The 19,640-nt window shown below is 46.6% G+C and overlaps 1 protein-coding gene across 1 annotated transcript in view; it reads left to right on the top strand.

Moving 5' to 3' along the window:
• The first annotated feature begins 17,021 nt into the window (after positions 1 to 17,021).
• Positions 17,022 to 19,640, top strand: part of LOC144950572 (serine/threonine-protein kinase SBK1-like) — a 59,943-nt gene continuing 57,324 nt past the window's right edge. The window contains exon 1 of the mRNA XM_078880708.1: positions 17,022 to 17,138. The gene's annotated coding sequence lies outside the window, so the exon portion shown is untranslated. The remainder of the gene's footprint in view (positions 17,139 to 19,640) is intronic.

Genomic DNA, 19,640 nt, shown 5'->3' with positions numbered 1-19,640 from the left:
GGCGGGTCAGGGGGACATCTTTCCTGAAAAGCGATGCCAGTGAGGAAGGGATCATAACACCGTGATATTTTATATGTGGTGGAGACCACTTAAAGGACAACAAGCTCTCTGCAGGTTTGGGGGAGACGGGTGATAGGGGCATTAACTCTGACTTAGCTACATTTAATTTATAACCCGAAGCTCCCCCATATTCCCTCACCAGGGCCAAAATATCTGGGATTGAGACTTCCGGTTTTGTGAACGTGATAAAGGACATCGGCATGAAGATTAATTTAGTTTTATACCATGCCACAACATACTCCCGAGATATGTTGGCTTCTTCTAATGCTCTCAGCAAATATATCCATGGCTAGGGTAACAAGCATAGGTAAGAGAGGGCAACCCTGCCTTCTACCTCTGCTTAGCGCAAACTTGGGGGATACCAAGCTGTTTGTAACGACTGAGGCCGTAGAGTCAGCATACATGTCGATGAATGGGAGGAGAAATCCTAATTTGTCAATCAACCTTGTAAAACGCCTTTTCCCCATTCAGGGTGAGGGCCTAAGCAGCAAGGTTGTCCCTCGTGGCTATCTCGACCACATTGACCAAAGTCCTGACATTTTCTGCGGAATCTCTGTTTTTGACAAACCCCGTCTGGGCTTCACATTTAGGGAAATTACGTTGGGTTTAACAACCGCCGAAGGGCTTGTCACAGCTGTCAGAGGTTGGGAAGCTGGGGATCAGGTCTATAACAGTAGGCATTACCACAAGGAGCGGACCCGGGCCAAGGGAAGTATCCGTGCTCTACCGAATGGGATTCAGAAGACGCCAAGTAAGGGGAAAACAGAGGAAAGGCATCCCACTAAACACAATTAGGGGGGAACAAAGCAAAAAAGAGACCACCAGGCCCAAACCTGAGCCCAAACAGAGTCAATAATGGACTTGCCATGAGACCATAGTGTGGCCGGACCATATTTATTAATTATCAACCGCAACAAGAACAAAAAACTACAACATATTAGTTTAACAGTCCAAAATAACTACCCGCAATCCCCTTTTAACAATCCGAGGAGAAAAGAAAAGAGAAGGGAAAAGGGAGAGAGGTAAGAGGGCATGGGGGAAAGGGAGGGAATGAGGGGGAGGAGACGACAAATGAGAGACAAGGGCGGGGACACATAACCGCGCTCAACTTCGAGTTCGGATCCGACGACGGCAGGGGACAGGACTTGCGTCCCATTTAGCAAGCGGACCTATCCTTCCACGGACAAGTGTGATGGGTTAAGGGGAGAGAGAAGGAATAAGAGTCTATATATTTGGCACGCTCTGCCAAGAAGCCAAGGTGGCGTTAAGGGGAGCATATTAGGAGGGACTGGGCATTCTGGGACATGGTGGGGAGGTATGAGGCTCCCATTTAAGGGGGGGGGGGGGAGGGGGGAAGCGACCTCCGCCACCCCTCAGCTCCGCCAGGCAATCAGCCATTGGAATGCATTTCCTAACCTTCCCCTTGCACACACGGATCGTTCTGTTGTCAAAAAGTGTCACCGTCTCACGGGCTGAGAAGGGGGCCCCCTGCGACAGAGGCACCATTGGCCACCTCCGGGTAGGGGGGCCGGTGGGTCCTCCAGGGGATGAAGGACCGGCGCCATCGCCCCACGGATCATCTCCATTCCACCTTCCCAGGGCGGCGCACCGTGTTCCTCGCGGGGGGAATCGCACTGCAGTGGAGGAGGAGGATTCGCCAGAGAAGACCGTGGTGGTGGAGCGCAGGGGAGGGGCAAGAAGTCAGTGGTTGTTGGGAACAGGGGAACGGGCACTGCCATGCGGGGGGGGGGGGTGAAGTTGGGGGGGGAGAGAGATGGAGATGGGTGAGAGAAGGGAGGGATGGGAAAATAAGGAAAAGACAGAGTACATCTCCAGGGTTAACGAGAAGTGAAAAAACAAGTTGCTAAGATGCGAGTGAAGTGAGGGTCGCAAAAAATATGAGAGTAAAAAGTGGGGGAAGGAGAGGGAGGGACCCACTGTCATGATCGCGGTTTCTGGTTCAATAAAAACAAAGTATATTTTAAAAAACTACATAAAGATGTCTGCGATATTATGCGGACTAAGAAAGTCCGAAATCCCCCATTCCACCCTCAGACGTTGAGATGGCGGAGCGTCTTGATTCGAACCATTGCGAACATGTGCCATCTGGTGAATGCGAAAAATACTGAGTTGGACCTCCACATCGCTGCTGTTATGTTGACCTAGAGGCTTGTACTACATGCTTCCACAGGATATTCCCCATCTGACCTCATGCGCGGTTGTGACCCGAGACCACCCATTGATCGGCCAGTGTTGTGCGGGTGGAGTTTTGTGGTGGCCGACGTCCGGCTCCCCGCTCCCCGTGAGCGGGCGGGGCGCGAGGTCTACTCCCTCCACTCCCCCCTCCTCCTCGTCGGCCGCATCTCGTCGGGCCCCCGCCGATCGGGTGATTGGCCCCCCCGCGCCAGCGCCCTCTCTGAGGGACATAGCTAACTGGCTGGCTCACCACCGCCCCGGATTATCTCGCACATGCCCACAACAACCGCCATTCGCCACTAAGTGGCGGTGACGTCACCACGACGCTTATGCCAGGCTATGTGCACCTTGAGGCCACGTGAAGTGTCGAACGCCCGCTGGCAGATCACAGGGCAGACCTAGGTGCCACGGGTCGACTGACTGAGATGACTGGCTGATGCACCACCTGTGCCCCCTACTGTGCCAACTTGCTGCGTTTTAGCCACCCGGCACTCTGCTCGTTGTTGTGAGCGTCGCTCCTCTGCCCTCCGTTGTTGTTGGAGGGCGACTGCCTCTAACTGCCCAGCAGCGTCTTTCACGAGCCTCCTCCAGAGGCCGATCTTGACACCGCTGGTACCAGTCATCGGCAAGCCAACTCAGCTCCACATCCTCCTGTACCACGTCACTCCAACTCTCTTCTCTAGACCGTGCCGCGCCCATTTAGCCCCCTCTATCCGGCCGAGCAAAAGCTGTTTAGGCATGCGGTGACTGGGCATGTGGGCTACATGACCCAGCCAACGCAGCCTTCTTGCCTGCCGGAGGAGCTCACCGATGGGACTTTGCCCAGATCTTTCAAGGATTTGTGAGCTCCTCACACAATCCAGCCTGGTTAAACCCAGGATGGATCGTAGGCAGGCCAGCCTAAATGTTTCCAATCAGTGAAGATGCTCCATTAGGGAGGTCCACGTTTCGCAAGCATAGAGAAGGTATGGAATGACCGTGGCCGAGAAAACTTGAAGCTTCGTGTGGAGCGACAGACCAGGTAGCTTCCACACACCATTATGCAACCGATAAAAAGATAATTCCGCTCAACTGATTCTGAGCGAGACCTCTGCTGTCAAACCGGAGCCGGTCATGAGCACACTGCCCAGGTATGGGAAACTCCCCACTCTCTCCACAACTGCCCCATCACCGATTGGGAGTTGTGGGGGTGGGTTGCCCGATGGTACAAAATAACCAGGCAGGTGCTTAGTTTTGGTGGGGTTGATGGTAAGGCTCCACCTCTTAGTGGCACACATACACCACCACACAAACGAACGCGGTGGCGTGCACGCACGCGCCCCTGCAGGCGCATGTTTTACACAAAGGCTGGCGCTAATCAAAAGAAACGGCGGCAGTATGAATATGCACGCGTACCCCTTGGGTGGTTAAGCTCTAATCCGTGACACACCAAGACTAGCGTTAAAGGGCCTCGCTATTGTTGCCGTGTAAACACGCTGTGTAAACGCGTGCGGGCGCGGGTTTATCGCACCCCGCCAAAATTACTCACACAGCACGCTGCAGGCGCGCGTTTTTTCACACACGCGCGTAAGCACATGCGAGCGTCAACGGCCGTGTATGTTTTAATACACGCACGGCTCACCCACATGATTAAATTACCACCACCACACCGAGGCTGCAGCCCTGCGCTCACTCTCGCGCACGCTGTCTCCCCGCGCAGTCGCAACACACAAATCACAGACATCACGCCAAGGTTCTACCCACACACACAGAAATCACACTGCACCAAGCCTCTAAACTAAAGTTTATTAATGGCGCAAATACACACTACCTGGAGGGAATATTTCGCAAGAAGGGCTTAGCCTGACTCTGCCTATGAACCCAGTCACTCAAGCGTTCTACCACGTTCCTCGAAGTTGGACTCACGGCGTCGCACGGACGCTGTGAGAGTCGGAGGGAGAAGGACGAGCAAAAACTTCACCTATCACTGCATCGTAGCAGCACTCGCTGGCATCACACGGATACTGCGAGCGGCTCGAGGAGGCAGGACGGCAGGGAGTGGGTCTTGTCGGCCCGGAAGTTGGAGACAACTGACCCAAAATCGTCCGGGGCCCCCCTTTTTATTCTCTAAACTTCAAAGGCCCAGGGTGATGTCATACCGCGCAGCCAATCGTGTGCTTACCTGCGCCCTCGTGCTCTTGTTTCCTCCTTTCTACCGTGGCCTAATCCCCTCACTTCAAAGGATCCAGGGTGGCATTGTACCGCACAGCCAATCACGCGCTTACCTGCACGTCTACATGGAGTGCCACAGTGTGCTGCGGCTCTGCTCACCCATTGTTCTCCTGTGCTCATTAATTATAACCTACTGGTCTCCCCTTCTTGCCTAATATTTCACCCTCCGCCTCTCCCAATGTCGTGAGTAACTTATTGCGGTTGGCCCAGTGAACCTTTTCCTTCTACGCCCATACAACTTTAAGCCAATTTAGGGGCACCACAATGTAACCTGTCCTGTGAGGGTCGGCCAATCTCCTGGTACCGGGAAACTGTGGGACTCTCCCTCTAGGGGCCCTTCGTATTAAACCCCGATGTGCCAGGCAACCCCCGTCAGGACACGACGTGGGTGTGCTGCGTTGTGTGGCAGATAGTGTAATGTGTAGTATCGTGTGTAGTGTGTTATGTAGTGGTGTGTTGTGTAACAGGTTGTGTGTGTAGTGTACTGTGTTGTATAGTATTGTATGTGTAGTGCACTGTGTTGTATAGTAGTGTGTGTGAAGTTTACCGTTGTATAGAATTGTGTGTGTAGTGTGCTGTGTTGTATAGTATTGTGTGTGTAGTGTGCTGTGTTGTATAATATTGTGTGTAGTGTACTGTGTTGTATAGTATTGTGTGTAGTGTACTGTGTTGTATGGTATTGTGAGCATAGTGTACTGTATTGTATAGTATTGTGTGTGTAGTGTACTGTGTTGTATAGTATTATGATTGTAGTGTACTGTCTTCTATAATATTGTGTGTGTAGTGTACTGTGTTGTATAGTATTCTGTGTGTAGTGTGCTGTATAGTATTGTGTGTGTAGTGCACTGTGTTGTATAGTATTGTGTGTAGTGTACTGTGTTGTATAGTATTGTGTATGTAGTGTACTGTGTGGTATAGTATTGTGTGTGTAGTGTACTATGTTGTATATTATTGTGTGTGTAGTGTGCTGTGTGGTATAGTATTGTGTGTGTAGTGGACTATGTTGTATAGTATTGTGTGTGTAGTGTGCTGTATAGTATTGTGTGTGTAGTGTGCTGTATAGTATTGTGTGTGTAGTGTGCTGTATAGTATTGTGTGTGTAGTCTGCTGTGCTGTATAGTATTGTGTGTGTAGTGTGCTGTGTTGTATAGTATTGTGTGTGTAGTCTGCTAAGTTGTATAGTATTGTGTGTGTAGTGTACTGTTGTATATTATTGCGTGTGTAGTGTGCTGTGTTGTATAGTATTTTGTATGTAGTGTATTGTGCTGTATAGTATTATGTGTGTAGTGCACTGTGTTGTATAGTATTTTGTGTGTAGTGTGCTGTGTTGTATAGTATTGTGTGTGTAGTGTGCTGTATAATATTGGGTGTGTAGTGTATTGTGTTGTATAGTATTTTGTGTGTAGTGTGCTGTGTTGTATAGTATAGTATTGTGTGTGTAGTGTGATGTGTTGTATAGTATTGTGTGCGTAGTGTGCTGTATAGTATTGTGTGTGTAGTGTATTGTGCTGTATAGTATTTTGTGTGTAGTGTACTGTGCTGTATAGTATTGTGTGTGTAGTGTACTGTGCTGTATAGTATTGTGTGTGTAGTCTGCTGTGCTGTATAGTATTGTGTGTGTAGTGTACTGTGCTGTATAGTATTGTGTGTGTAGTGTACTGTGCTGTATAGTATTGTGTGTGTAGTGTACTGTGCTGTATAGTATTGTGTGTGTAGTCTGCTGTGCTGTATAGTATTGTGTGTAGTGTACTGTGCTGTATAGTATTGTGTGTGTAGTGTACTGTGCTGTATAGTATTGTGTGTGTAGTGTACTATGTTGTATAGTCTTTGTGTGTGTAGTCTGCTGTTGTATAGTATTGTGTGTGTAGTGCACTATGTTGTATAGTATTGTGTGTAGTGTACTGTGTTGTATAGTATTGTGAGTGTAGTGTACTGTAGTGTATAGTATTGTGAGTGTAGTGTACTGTAGTGTATAGTATTGTGTGTGTAGTCTGCTGTGCTGTATAGTATTGTGTGTGTAGTGTGCTGTATAGTATTGGGTGTGTAGTGTATTGTGTTGTATAGAATTTTGTGTGTATTGTGCTGTGTTGTATAGTATAGTATTGTGTGTAGTGTACTGTATTGTATAGTATTGTGTGTAGTGTGCTGTGTTGTATAGTATTGTGTGTAGTGTGCTGTTGTATAGTATTGTGTGTAGTGTACTGTATTGTTTAGTATTGTGTGTGTAGTGTGCTGTGTTGTATAGTATTGTGTGTAGTGTGCTGTGTTGTATAGTATTTTGTGTGTAGTGTGCTGTTGTATAGTATTGTGTGTGTAGTGTACTGTATTGTTTAGTATTGTGTGTGTAGTGTGATGTGTTGTATAGTATTTGTGTGTGTAGTGTGCTGTGCTGTATAGTATTGTGTATCTAGTGTACTGTGTCGTATAGTAGTGTGTGTGTAGTCTGCTGTGCTGTATAGTATTGTGTGTAGTGTACTGTGTTGTATAGTATTGTGAGTGTAGTGTACCGTCTTTTATAGTATTGTGAGTGTAATGTACCGTCTTGTATAGTATTGTGTGTAGTGTACTGTGTTGTATAGTATTGTGTGTAGTGTACTGTGTTGTATAGTATTGTGTGTAGTGTACTGTGTTGTATAGTATTGTGTGTAGTGCACTGTGTTGTATAGTATTGTGAGTGTAGTGTGCTGTGTTGTATGTATTGTGTGTAGTGTGCTGTGTTGTATAGTATTGTGTATGTAGTGTGCTGTGTTGTATAGTATTGTGTGTAGTGCACTGTTGTATAGTATTGTGAGTGTAGTGTGCTGTGTTGTATGTATTGTGTGTAGTGTGCTGTGTTGTATAGTATTGTGTGTAGTGTGCTGTGTTGTATAGTATTGTGTGTAGTGCACTGTGTTGTATAGTATTGTGAGTGTAGTGTACTGTGTTGTATAGTATTGTGTGTAGTGCACTGTGTTGTATAGTATTGTGAGTGTAGTGTGCTGTGTTGTATGTATTGTGTGTAGTGTGCTGTGTTGTATAGTATTGTGTATGTAGTGTGCTGTGTTGTATAGTATTGTGTGCGTAGTGGACTGTGTTGTATAGTTTTGTGTGCATAGTGTACTGTGTTGTATAGTATTGTGTGTAGGTTGTTGTGTTGTATAGTAGTGTGTGTAGTGTATTGTGTTGTATATTAGTGTGTGTGTAGTGTACTGTGTTGTATAGTATTGTGTGCATAGTGTACTGTGTTGTATAGTATTGTGTGTAGTGTACTGTGTTGTATAGTATTGTGTGCGTAGTGTACTGTGCTGTATAGTATTGTGTGTAATGTACAGTCTTGTATAGTATTTTGTGTGTAGTGTGCTGTGTTGTATAGTATTGTGTGTGTAGTGTGCTTTATAGTATTGTGTGTGTAGTGTATTGTGTTGTATAGTATTTTGTGTGTAGTGTGCTGTGTTGTATGGTATTGTGTGTGTAGTGTACTGTATTGTATAGTATTGTGTGTGTAGTGTGATCTGTTGTATAGTATTGTGTGTGTGTAGTGTACTGTGTTGTATAGTATTTGTGTGTGTAGTGTGCTGTGCTGTATAGTATTGTGTGCGTAGTGTGCTGTATAGTATTGTGTATCTAGTGTACTGTGTCGTATAGTAGTGTGTGTGTAGTCTGCTGTGCTGTTTAGTATTGGGTGTAGTGTACTGTGTTGTATAGTATTGTGAGTGTAGTGTACCGTCTTTTATAGTATTGTGAGTGTAATGTACCGTCTTGTATAGTATTGTGTGTGTAGTGTACTGTGTTGTATAGTATTGTGTGTGTCATCTGCTGTGTTGTATAGTATTGTGTGTAGTGCACTGTGTTGTATAGTATTGTGTATGTAGTGTTCTGTGTTGTATGTATTGTGTGTAGTGTGCTGTGTTGTATAGTATTCTGTATGTAGTGTGCTGTGTTGTATAGTGTAATACCGTTGAGGACTCTTGGACACCCGGGGTTGAGGCACACGTATTTATTCCGCAACAGTTGTCACAACCGCGGACATACAATACTGGAGGGGTTATCGGCCCCCTCACCCGGCTAGCTGGGAATACACTGCTAGCTATCTCTGACCTACCTCCTAGTCCTCCACTAACGGGCTAGGGGAGGCTGTCTGGCCCGACACTGGTAAGTCGGGCTACGGTACCCGGAGTCCCAGAGCACTAGCTCTGGTTCTCGGGACCACGCCGCTGGCTCGGTCCTGCGCGGCCCTGACAAGGGCGGCGTCCCAGGGGAGTCCAGGGCTCTAGCTAGACGATCTTCGGTCTTCACTGGTTTAGCTTTAACATTCTGCCCCGAGCCCTCTGACACATCCCCCTTTATACTCAACCCCCGCTGAGGGGTGGGGCCCCGGGCTGCCTGGTGCGGACGTCGTTGAGAGCACCCCCCCCCCGTGCACTCACGTAGCCCCGCCCACTGTGTTTGTTTCCCATAAGCTGCCATGCATAACGGCTCTCTCTCTAACACCCCTACAATAGTATTGTGTGTAGTGCACTGTGGTATAGTATTTTGTGTGTAGTGTGCTGTGTTGTATAGTATTGGGTGTGTAGTGTATTGTGTTGTATAGTATTTTGTGTGTAGTGTGCTGTGTTGTATAGTATTGTGTGTGTAGTGTGCTGTGTTGTATAGTATTGTGTGTGTAGTGTGCTGTGTTGTATAGTATTGTGTGTGTAGTGTACTGTATTGTATAGTATTGTGTGTGTAGTGTGATGTGTTGTATAGTATTGTGTGTGTGTAGTGTACTGTGTTGTATAGTATTTGTGTGTGTAGTGTGCTGTGCTGTATAGTATTGTGTGTGTAGTGTACTGTATTGTATAGTATTGTGTGTGTAGTGTGATGTGTTGTATAGTATTGTGTGTGTGTAGTGTACTGTGTTGTATAGTATTTGTGTGTGTAGTGTGCTGTGCTGTATAGTATTGTGTGCGTAGTGTGCTGTATAGTATTGTGTATCTAGTGTACTGTGTCGTATAGTAGTGTGTGTGTAGTCTGCTGTGCTGTATAGTATTGTGTGTAGTGTACTGTGTTGTATAGTATTGTGAGTGTAGTGTACCGTCTTTTATAGTATTGTGAGTGTAATGTACCGTCTTGTATAGTATTGTGTGTAGTGCACTGTGTTGTATAGTATTTTGTGTGTAGTGTGCTGTGTTGTATAGTATTGTGTGTGTAGTGTGCTATATAGTATTGGGTGTGTAGTGTATTGTGTTGTATAGTATTGTGTGTGTAGTGTGATGTGTTGTATAGTATTGTGTGTGTGTAGTGTACTGTGTTGTATAGTATTTGTGTGTGTAGTGTGCTGTGCTGTATAGTATTGTGTGCGTAGTGTGCTGTATAGTTTTGTGTATCTAGTGTACTGTGTCGTATAGTAGTGTGTGTGTAGTCTGCTGTGCTGTATAGTATTGTGTGTAGTGTACTGTGTTGTATAGTATTGTGAGTGTAGTGTACCGTTTTTTATAGTATTGTGAGTGTAATGTACCGTCTTGTATAGTATTGTGTGTGTAGTGTACTGTGTTGTATAGTATTGTGTGTGTCGCCTGCTGTGTTGTATAGTATTGTGTGTAGTGCACTGTGTTGTATAGTATTGTGTATGTAGTGTTCTGTGTTGTATGTATTGTGTGTAGTGTGCTGTGTTGTATAGTATTGTGTATGTAGTGTGCTGTGTTGTATAGTATTGTGTGTAGTGCACTGTGTTGTATAGTATTGTGTATGTAGTGTTCTGTGTTGTATGTATTGTGTGTAGTGTGCTCTGTTGTATAGTATTGTGTGTGTAGTGTACTGTGTTGTATAGTATTGTGTGTGTCGTCTGCTGTGTTGTATAGTATTGTGTGTAGTGCACTGTGTTGTATAGTTCTAGATTTGAAGCTTTCGTGACTGCAAGGAATCATCTTCTCAGGTTTTTTCGGTAAAGTCACGTAGAAAGTAAAATAAAATAAAAACAAAAATCACGACGTTTCGGAGGCAACACAAGTCTCTGTCATCAGGTGGGACCGTCACAGCCAGATTAGCTGTATCAAGTGAGGCAATGATTCAAGATGTAATCCCTTAAAAGCGAGTTGAGGGGGGAGGGAGAGGGAGGGGGGAGCTCATCAGACTATGGTAGCCAATGAAAGGAACGTATCGGGAGGGAGGGGGGGGCGAGGCCAAAAGGGTGGGCGATGGACGTGGAAGCGCTTGTGCGCAAGCGGCCAATTACTGCACACGCCAACACAATGGAGCGATTGTGCGCAAGCGGCCAGCCACTGCACCCGCCAACACAATGGGCAGAGAGGAGGAGGGGAGGTCTAATACACATGATAGACAAAAGAACGAAAATGATGATGGGTACAAACTTAGGGGGAGCTCATCAGACTATGGTAGCCAATGAATGGAACGTATCGGGAGGGAGGGGGGGCGGGGGGGGGGGGCGAGGCCAAAAGGGTGGGCGACGGACGTGGAAGCGCTTGTGCGCAAGAGGCCAATTACTGCACACGCCAACACAATGGAGAGAGAGGGGGAGGGGGGGTCTGATACACATGATAGACAAAAGAACGAAAATGCCCATGTTTATACCAATGCTGGCTGAACAATGAAGAGAGTACTGTTAAAATAACTGAGGATGTTAACACTCGGTAAAGTACAGTAAAATAGTGCCTGTCAGATAAGATGGTCCAAAAAATTTGTGATTAAGTCTTTTTTGCGTGGTTGATAACATCTTTCCAATGATTACTAAGTTTGTACCCATCATCACGGTTGAAATTATGTCTGTGTTTGTATATTTGTATGGCTTCGTGTACAAACCTTTGATGGTAGCCGGGAGGTTTGCAGAGAACCTTGGTCTCGGAAAAGACAATTTCATGAGAGCCCACCGAGTTGTAGCAATGATCGGCCACGGCAGAAGAATCAGTTCTGCCGTGTTTCAGATCTGACTTGTGCTCGCGGACACGATCAGAAACATGACGTTTCGTTTCTCCAATGTAGCAATCACCACAAATGCAACTCAATTTGTAGACTCCAGGATACTGTAAGTCAGGAACGACATCCTTCACAGATGGAATCAGATCACGGATTTTATGCACTGTACTGAATCGGACTTGGATCTTCTGTTTGTTTAGAATTTTGGAGATCTTTTTGGTCACGCCAGCTATGTATGGTAACGTGATGGTTTTGGTCGGAGTTTCATGTGGCTGTTTCTGTGTGGTGGGAGAGACAGCTTGGCGGATAGTACGGTCAGAGTATCCGTTCATCCTGAGGGCCCGATGTACATGTCTTAATTCACCGGTCAGGTGGTGTTTGTCAGAAATGCCATGTGCTCTGTGGTATAGCGTTTTGATGAGAGAGTTCTTTTGAGATGGGTGGTGGTGGGAATCCGGTTTCAAGTAGGAGTCTGTGTGGGTGGCTTTTCTGTAGACAGAATGTCCCAAGGAACCGTCAGGACTCCTCTCAAACAGAATATCCAAGAATGGTAGTTTACCGTCTTTCTCCACTTCCATGGTGAATCTACTATTCTTAAGAATGCTAAGAAACCCACTAGTAACATCAGCAAAAACGAACGCTCTGAACTCGCGGACCTAAAAAAGAGAGATGATATAGTCATCCTCTCGGCAGACAAGGGCAATGCCACGGTCATCATGGATAAAGATTCATACAACAACAAAATCCTGGACCTTCTTAATGATGGGAGTTACTCCAAAATTAAAAACGATCCCACTAAAAGCCTAACGAGGAAAACCAACAGTATCATCACGAGTTCGACTTCCCTAATCGAACCAAGCAAACGTCCCTCTCTAAAACCATCGGCGGCAAGACCTCCCAGACTCTATGGTCTTCCCAAAATCCATAAGGAAGGCACCCCGCTACGACCCATTGTGTCGACGATAAACTCTCCTACGTACAAACTAGCCCGTTTTCTATCAGATACTCTGCTCCCTTTCACAGGCAAGACCTCTTCAGCAGTACTCAACTCAACCCAATTAGTCTCTATGGTTAAGGACATGGTACTATCTCCTGATGACATCCTCGTCAGCTTTGATGTAGTATCTTTGTTTACCAAAGTCCCAGTACCGGACACCCTAACAATAATTTAGGACTTAGTCCAACATGGATTGAATTCTGATGCACCTGCGCTGGTTAGGCATTGCCTCACCAACACCTATTTTACCTGGAATGGCACCTTCTACAAACAGAATGAGGGTACCCCTATGGGCTCCCCTTTGTCACCAGTTATAGCCAACATATTCATGGAAAAGTTTGAATCAGACGCCATCCAGACATCCACCCTGCGTCCTTCCCTGTGGAAGAGATATGTGGATGACACTTTCGTCATCTGGCCACATGGCCTCCCAGCATTGAACCACTTCTTGGACCACATCAATTCTAGACACCCATCCATCAGATTCACCATGGAAGTGGAGAAAGACGGTAAACTACCATTCTTGGATATTCTGTTTGAGAGGAGTCTTGACGGTTCCTTGGGACATTCTGTCTACAGAAAAGCCACCCACACAGACTCCTACTTGAAACCGGATTCCCACCACCACCCATCTCAAAAGAACTCTCTCATCAAAACGCTATACCACAGAGCACATGGCATTTCTGACAAACACCACCTGACCGGTGAATTAAGACATGTACATCGGGCCCTCAGGATGAACGGATACTCTGACCGTACTATCCGCCAAGCTGTCTCTCCCACCACACAGAAACAGCCACATGAAACTCCGACCAAAACCATCACGTTACCATACATAGCTGGCGTGACCAAAAAGATCTCCAAAATTCTAAACAAACATAAGATCCAAGTCCGATTCAGTACAGTGCATAAAATCCGTGATCTGATTCCATCTGTGAAGGATGTCGTTCCTGACTTACAGTATCCTGGAGTCTACAAATTGAGTTGCATTTGTGGTGATTGCTACATTGGAGAAACGAAACGTCATGTTTCTGATCGTGTCCGCGAGCACAAGTCAGATCTGAAACACGGCAGAACTGATTCTTCTGCCGTGGCCGATCATTGCTACAACTCGGTGGGCTCTCATGAAATTGTCTTTTCCGAGACCAAGGTTCTCTGCAAACCTCCCGGCTACCATCAAAGGTTTGTACACGAAGCCATACAAATATACAAACACAGACATAATTTCAACCGTGATGATGGGTACAAACTGAGTAATCATTGGAAAAATGTTATCAACCACGCAAAAAAGACTTAATCACAAATTTTTTGGACCACCTTATCTGACAGGCACTATTTTACTGTACTTTACCGAGTGTTAACATCCTCAGTTATTTTAACAGTACTCTCTTCATTGTTCAGCCAGCATTGGTATAAACATGGGCATTTTCGTTCTTTTGTCTATCATGTGTATCAGACCCCCCCTCCCCCTCTCTCTCCATTGTGTTGGCGTGTGCAGTAATTGGCCTCTTGCGCACAAGCGCTTCCACGTCCGTCGCCCACCCTTTTGGCCTCGCCCCCCCCGCCCCCCCCCTCCCTCCCGATACGTTCCATTCATTGGCTACCATAGTCTGATGAGCTCCCCCTAAGTTTGTACCCATCATCATTTTCGTTCTTTTGTCTATCATGTGTATTAGACCTCCCCTCCTCCTCTCTGCCCATTGTGTTGGCGGGTGCAGTGGCTGGCCGCTTGCGCACAATCGCTCCATTGTGTTGGCGTGTGCAGTAATTGGCCGCTTGCGCACAAGCGCTTCCACGTCCATCGCCCACCCTTTTGGCCTCGCCCCCCCTCCCTCCCGATACGTTCCTTTCATTGGCTACCATAGTCTGATGAGCTCCCCCCTCCCTCTCCCTCCCCCCTCAACTCGCTTTTAAGGGATTACATCTTGAATCATTGCCTCACTTGATACAGCTAATCTGGCTGTGACGGTCCCACCTGATGACGGAGACTTGTGTTGCCTCCGAAACGTCGTGATTTTTGTTTATATTTTATTTTACTTTCTACGTGACTTTACCGAAAAAAACCTAAGAAGGTGTTGTATAGTATTGTGTATGTAGTGTTCTGTGTTGTATGTATTGTGTGTAGTGTGCTGTGTTGTATAGTATTCTGTATGTAGTGTGCTGTGTTGTATAGTATTGTGTGTAGTGCACTGTGGTATAGTATTTTGTGTGTAGTGTGCTGTGTTGTATAGTATTGTGTGTGTAGTGTGCTGTGTTGTATAGTATTGTGTGTGTAGTGTGCTATATAGTATTGGGTGTGTAGTGTATTGTGTTGTATATTATTTTGTGTGTAGTGTGCTGTGTTGTATAGTATTTTGTGTGTAGTGTATTGTGTTGTATAGTATTGTGTGTGTAGTGTATTGTGTTGTATAGTATTTTGTGTGTAGTGTATTGTGCTGTATAGTATTGTGTGTAGTGCACTGTGTTATATAGTATTTTGTGTGTAGTGTATTGTGTTGTATAGTATTGTGTGTGTAGTGTATTGTGTTGTATAGTATTTTGTGTGTAGTGTGCTGTGTTGTATAGTATTGTGTGCGTAGTGTATTGTGTTGTATAGTATTGTGTGTGTAGTGTACTGTGTTGTATAGTTTTGTGTGTGTAGTGTGCTGTATAGTATTGTGTGTGTAGTGTACTGTGTTGTATAGTATTGTGCGTAGTGTACTGTTGTATAGTATTGTGTGTAGTGTACTGTTGCATAGTATTTGTGTGTGTAGTGTACTGTGTTGTATAGTATTGTGAGTGTAGTGTGCTGTGTTGTATAGTATTGTGAGTGTAGTGTGCTGTGTCGTATAGTATTGTGAGTGTAATGTACAGTCTTGTATAATATTGTGTGTGTAGTGTACTGTTGTATATTATTGTGTGTGTAGTGTGCTGTGTTGTATAGTAGTGTGTGTAGTGTAATGTGTTGTATAGTATTGTGTGCGTAGTGCACTGTGTTGTATAGTATTGTGTGCGTAGTGTAATGTATTGTATAGTAGTGTGTGTAGTGTAATGTGTTGTATAGTATTGTGTGTGTAGTGCACTGTGTTGTATAGTATTGTGTGCGTAGTGTACTGTGTTGTATAGTATTGTGTGCGTAGTGTACTGTGTATAGTATTGTGAGTGTAGTGTACTGTATTGTATAGTATTGTGTGTAGTGTGCTGTGTTGTATAGTATTGTGTGTAGTGTACTGTGTTGTATAGTATTTGTGTGTGTAGTGTGCTGTGTTGTATAGTATTGTGTGCGTAGTGTACTGTGTTGTATAGTATTGTGTGTGTAGTGTACTGTATTGTATAGTATTGTGTGTAGTGTGCTGTGTTGTATAGTATTGTGAGTGTAGTGTACTGTATTGTATAGTATTGTGTGTAGTGTGCTGTGTTGTATAGTATTGTGTGTGTAGTGTACTGTGTTGTATAGTATTGTGTGTGTAGTGTGCTGTGTTGTATAGTATTGTGTGCGTAGTGTACTGTGTTGTATAGTTTTGTGTGTGTAGTGCGCTGTGTTGTATAGTATTGTGTGTAGTGCACTGTGGTATAGTATTTTGTGTGTAGTGTACTATGTTGTATAGTAATGTATGTGTAGTGTATTGTGCTGTATAGTATTGTGAGTGTCGTGTACTGTCTTGTATTGTATTGTATGTGTAGTGTACTATGTTGTATAGTTTTGTGTGTGTAGTGTGCTCTGGTGTATAGTATTTTGTATGTAGTGTATTGTGCTGTATAGTATTGTGTGTGTAGTGTACTGTCTTGTACAGTATTGTGTGTAGTGTACTGTGTTGTATAGTATTGTGTGTGTAGTGTACTGTGTTGTATAGTATTGTGTGTGTAGTGTGCTGTGTCGTATAGTATTGTGTTCGTAGTGTACTGTGTTGTATAGTATTGTGAGTGTAATGTACTGTCTTGTATAATATTGTGTGTGTAGTGTACTGTTGTATATTATTGTGTGTGTAGTGTGCTGTGTTGTATAGTATTTTGTATGTAGTGTATTGTGCTGTATAGTATTATGTGTGTAGTGTACTGTGTTGTATAGTATTGTGTGCGTAGTGTACTGTGCTGTATAGTATTGTGTGTGTAGTGTGCTGTGTTGTATATTATTGTGTGTAGTGTACTGTGTTGTATAGTATTTTGTATGTAGTGTACTGTGTTGTATAGTATTGTGTGCGTAGTGTAGTGTTGTATAGTAGTGTGTGTAGTGTACTGTGTTGTATAGTATTGTGTGCGTAGTGTAGTGTTGTATAGTAGTGTGTGTAGTGTATTGTGTTGTATAGTATTGTGTACGTAGTGTGCTGTGATGTATAGTATTGTGTCTGTAGTGTGCTGTGTTGTATAGTATTTTGTATGTAGTGTACTGTGTTGTATATTATTGTGTGTGCTGTGTTGTATAGTATTGTGTGTGTACTGTGTAACCGGGTTGTCTTGCTGCACCTGCGTTTTCGCCTCCCCCTCTCATCCCCTTTAAATCGCCCGGATGACCCCACGCGTCGCCTCGCCTCCTGCCATTGGCCCCGTGACGATCACCGCTTCCTCCGCCTCCTCCTCGTCCATCACCCCCCCCCCTTGCTCACTCACCCCCCATCCCTCCTCCTCCACACCTCACTTGCTCAATCACCCCCCATCCCTCCTCCTCCACACCTCCTCCCTGGCTGCTGCTGCTTCACAATCGACAGTGGAGCGCTGAGCGAGACCCACGGGAGGCAATGAGCGCGTCGCCTGCCCTGAGCTGCCGCTGCTTCCGACCCTGAACCAGATCCCCAGGGGTCTGCGGGTGAGTGAGGGAGTGAGGGTGAGTGAGGGAGAGTGAGTGAGTGAGGGTGAGTGAGGTTCAGGGTGAGGGTCAGGGTGAGTGAGGGTCAGAATGAGGGAGAGTGAGTGAGGGTCAGGGTGAGGGTCAGGGTGAGTGAGGGTGGGTGAGTGTGGGGAGCGGTAGTGTCGTTGTTAGCGCGCTGCGCTACGAACCCGGCGGTCACCGAGTTCGATTCCCGGCTCCGGGCCAACACCGGTGAAGATTATCTGAATCGGTAACCTGGGCTCTCCCCTAGGTCGACTCGGCCTCAAATGTGTCAAACGTCGCCGCTAGGGGAGACAAAGGCTGCCGGGCGTGGTGCTGACCATACTGGCTCCTCCGTGTGCAGTGTCAGCTTTAATCGGCGTTCGCTTGCAGCACTCGCTGCAATGGACTGTTATTTAAAGGTTTACACGGGGGGGGGGGGGTCTGTTTTGTCTTTGGTGGCTGTGGGTGAATGCCCGTGAGGGTGAGGCAGGGTTAACACAACGCAACGTGTGGACATCTTCACCATTCGCGCCGTGCAGATCTGTTGTTGTGTCCGTTGCGCGCTGTCGAGGAGAATGCGGCAGAATTCGCTCTCTCGCTCTGTCTCTGTGTCTCTCGCTCTCACGGTCTCTCGCTCTCTCTGTCTCTCTCTCGCTGTCTCGCTCTCTGTCTCTCTCTCGCTGTCTCGCTCTCTGTCTCTCTCACTCTGTCTCTCTCGATCTCTTCGCCCGTCCGTCCATTCGCTGCGTCCTGCATCCCTAATGCACAGCATCGCGGCAGAATCGGCGACGGCACGTCCAGCCCTCGTCGCCATCGTCGTCGCCGCACCCGAGACAAAGATCCCACCTCACCCCTGTCGTATTGCCTTAACAGACTGTTGGGGCAAGCATTGTTAGCGAGTAGCAGCACTGGCTGTAAGGTAACGTGGGGGGGGGGGGTCGAGTATGGTCAGCAACCACGCCCGACCGCCTTTGTCTCCCCCAATGGCGATGTTTGCGCATCGCACCGGGTACCCATTTGAGCCCGAGTCGAGCCAGGGAGAGGCCTAGGACCGGTTCGGAAAATCGTCACTGGCATTGACCGTGAGCGGGGAATCGAACCCGGGGTCGCTCGGTTCGAAGCGCTCGGACCAGCAGCATTGGGCCAATCAAACATCACTGCTGATGAGACACTGAATGTCAAAAATGACAAACATTTTGTGTTACACATCCCGTTAGCCACGCGGCCATATCATCATTAGTAGCTCAACGCAAGCCAGTTCTGTTACCAGGTTCAAAGTGCAGTGTCTCACCGACAGCTTCGCTTCAACCAAAGTTTGGTAAACTGCCAGATGTTTACAGGAAAGGAATGGTGAATATTTGAAACGGTTCAGGACCTTACCTAGATCGACTCAACCTTTACATATACAGTAGTTCCTCAGTTTCATTGATTAGGTATAGCCCTGCGAGCCATGCTTGACTCGGGTGCAACCGCATCCGGTGTGTAAAAAAAAACCCCATCAGCATTGGGAAGACAAAGGCGGCCGGGCGTGGTGCTGGCCACACCCCCTCGTGTGTTGTTTCGGCCTTCACATGCGCTTACTCGCTAACGACACTTACCCGAGCAGCCTATTCAGAGCTATGTGGGTGGCCTTTGGCTTGTGTGTGTTGTGTATTTATTGTGAGCGGTGGCGCAGTAGTTAGCGCACTGCGCCACCGAATCCGGCCATCTGAGTTCGATTTCTGCTCGCAGCCAACATCGGTGACGAACATAGAAACCGGTTCCGGGACTCGCCCCGACGTGGACTCTTGCTTTAAAATGAGAACCCGGTGTGCGCTGTGTGTGTGAATAACATCGGCACCGGGGAGACAAAGGCGACCGGGCGTAGCATTTGCCCCAGCAGTCTAAGGCTATACGGGCGACATCTGGAGAGACAAAGGCGGCCGGGGAAGGAGTGGTATTGGCAGCATGTGTTTTTGTATTGTGCGCATCATTATTTTTGCTTGCCTTGTGTCACGCACACGGGAGTTGAACGCCCGATGTAATATCGCCGTTCATATCTGTGCAGATTAATGTCATATTTGTATTTTTTTATTCAAATATATTTCATCCGGGAAAATAACCCCCCCTCCCGAGATAGAGGAACGAACCTCATAAAACCGACGCGACCCCCCCTACCGAGCCCGTAGGCTTTTCAGTGGGGACCCCACTGCTGGCAGAGAGCCCCAACGAGAGGGGGGGAGGCGGCAGCCCCCTGGTAGTGAGAGACGAATCTTGGCCTCCTCTTTCACACGATGGAGCAAGACGTCTTGGAAAGAGATGCGCGTTTGCCCACACTCGACCCCACCGCTTGCACGAACCCTGCGATCTCTGGGGACTACACAGGCCCCCTCTGCGGGAGCTTCCTTCGGGTCTCCGGTCATGAAGCTAATGACGCGTTACGTTTATATTTGTGACGAACCGTTTTTTTTTACCGGTTTGTCATGCAGTTACACGGTAATGCACTTTTTTTTTACA

Source organism: Lampetra fluviatilis, chromosome 58 (assembly GCF_964198595.1).
Source record: "Lampetra fluviatilis chromosome 58, kcLamFluv1.1, whole genome shotgun sequence".
NCBI classification, from domain to species: domain Eukaryota; kingdom Metazoa; phylum Chordata; class Hyperoartia; order Petromyzontiformes; family Petromyzontidae; genus Lampetra; species Lampetra fluviatilis.
The sequence above is the reverse complement of the archived record's forward strand: the minus strand, read 5'-3'. Positions and strand labels throughout refer to the sequence as shown.